Genomic DNA, 2,500 nt, shown 5'->3' with positions numbered 1-2,500 from the left:
TCAACCGAAGGGACCGGCAACCGAAGGGACCATTGACACGAATCAGCCCGCGTACTAAGTCACGTCCTTCCGTGGCCCGTAACCTTTCCTTAGGCATCAAGCGTATCTCAACCGAAGGGACCAGCAACCGAAGGGGAAACACATTCCCACACCAACACGAATCAGCCCGCGTACTGAACCACGTCAAGAAAACCCGTCGTGCCGCCTGAGCGGGTAGTCGGGGATCACAAGACGCAGCATTTCCTTAGGCCTCAAGCATACCGTCAACCGTCAACCGTCAACCGAAAGGGGCATTGGGAGCAACCGAAGGGACGTTCCCCCAGACGAATCACCGTAGGCCAAGCTGACTAGGAAGGGCCCACTCATCGTCTGGTAGGGCCGACCAGCCACCGGAAAAAACCGATCGCCGGCGATGGCCCACGGGATGGCATTCAACGTGATGGAGGGTAGTCACCCCTCACACGCATAACGCCCATGCCTGGGCGAGGGGGTGCTGGCCATGCCAGCCCAAGGCTCCCAAACTCTTTCCCCCTATAATAGATAAAGAGATTTTTCCCTTGTGACCCTAGGGGACACCCAAATGCAAGTTAAGTTATACTAGTTTTTCCATGGACCAAAACTCACCTTTATTTGTAACATAATGTCATTTTTATGACTTGTATTGTTGGAACATATATTAAAGAAATTTTAGAAGCTGAAATTTTGAAAAAAAAAAACTTGTAAGTATTTTATTTTAATTAAATAAGGCCGAAAAACGCGAAATTAATAAAAAATAGTAAATAGTGTCAATAAATCATGAAAAATTAGGAGACACTTGAGAAAATATATATAAAGACATTGGTTTAGTTAAAAAAATTTTTTTCATTAAAAAAAGTATTTTATTTTTTTTTTCCGTTAAATTGGTGAAATAAAGGGAAAAATAATAAAAAATAGTAAAAAGTGTCAATAGATCATGAAAAATTAGGAGACACTTGAGAAAAAATATACAAATAGATTGGTTTAGTTAAAAATATTAATTTCATTAAAAAAATATTTTATTTTTTTTTTTTCCGTTAAATTGGTGAAAAATAGTGAAAAATGGATAAAAAATTGTAAAAATCTTGAAAAAATGGGAGGCTTGTTGGAAAGATATTATGAGTGAGAGTCATTGATATTATTTTCAAAAATGGGTAAAAATAAATTTTTGAATGATATAAGAGGCTAAAAGGGAGTATTTTTTATCAACTTACATTGAACTCCTTTACCACAATCTCCCTTACAAACCATAGTAATGAGAATCATTGGTATTAAGTTTGAATGATGTTTTTGATCACCTTGCAACGAACTCCCTTAAAAGCCATAATCATTAGGGGGGTCTCATGGCTCATTCTTGGCTCGGGGCTCGGGGCGAGGCTCCGGCCATGGCTCAAGGCTACCACATTGCTCCTATACCACAATCTCCCTTACAAACCATAGTAATGAGAATCATTGATATTAAGTTTGAATGATGTTTTCGATCACGTTGCAATGAACTCCCTTACAAGCCATAATCACAAGGGGGGGGTCTCATGGCTCACGGCTCGGGGTGAGGCTCTATGCTACCACCTTCTTTCCCATGGGCCATAGCGTCTTTCGTACCGCATGGCCCGAAAACCTTCACAGCACCTTGAGAGCTCACATTATATTATAACCATCCATATAGGTGCTCAGGTGCTCAAGGTGCTCAAGTGCTTAAGTGCTAAAGTGCTTAAGTGCTTAAGTGCCTTAGCGCCTTAGCGCCTAGCGCGCGCGCGTGCGTGTGTATCATTAGATTAGAAGGGTGGATTTTTCAAGATCCCCCGGCTCACTCGGGCCAAGCATATCGTTCTTGATCTCGTAGCAATGCCCACGTCTCACGAGTCGAGCGTTCCCTTCCTCGGCGCACGTGCGTGGGCCCACGGCCCACGGGTCGGCCCGCGGGGTCACGGCCCGCGGGTCGGGTCGGGGGCGAGGCTCCGGCCATGGCTCCATGCCTACCACATGCCCAGTCGATGGCACCTTGGGCCCCAACCCTCAACTATAACCTTCCCCCTATAATAGATAAAGAGATTTTTCCCTTGTGACCCTAGGGGACACCCAAATGAGAGTTAAGTTATACTAGTTTTTCCATGGACCAAAACTCACCTTTGTTTGCAACATATTGTCTTTTTTATGACTTGTATTGTTTATATATACCTTCAAGAACATTTTTGAGTCTCGTGGCCCACGGCCCGCGGCCCGCGGCTCACGGCTTTTGATTCGTGGCTCACGGGTCAGGCTCAGGGCGAGGCTCCGGCCATGGCTCAAGACTATCGTCCTGCCTCCCTTGGGTCATCGGACTCGGGTCAAGCACTTCCTTTTTGGGCTCGTAGCAGATCCCAAGGCCCACCGCTCGGGCGTTCGAACCCCGGCTCACCTTTGTCGGCCCACGGCCCGCGGCTCGGGGCGAGGCTCCGGCCATGGCTCCATGCTACCAATTTCCCTACCTTACCTCCTCGGGCTC

This window comes from Amaranthus tricolor, chromosome 8, assembly GCF_026212465.1.
Source record: "Amaranthus tricolor cultivar Red isolate AtriRed21 chromosome 8, ASM2621246v1, whole genome shotgun sequence".
Classification (NCBI taxonomy): Eukaryota; Viridiplantae; Streptophyta; class Magnoliopsida; order Caryophyllales; family Amaranthaceae; genus Amaranthus; species Amaranthus tricolor.
This window is presented reverse-complemented; position numbering follows the sequence as displayed.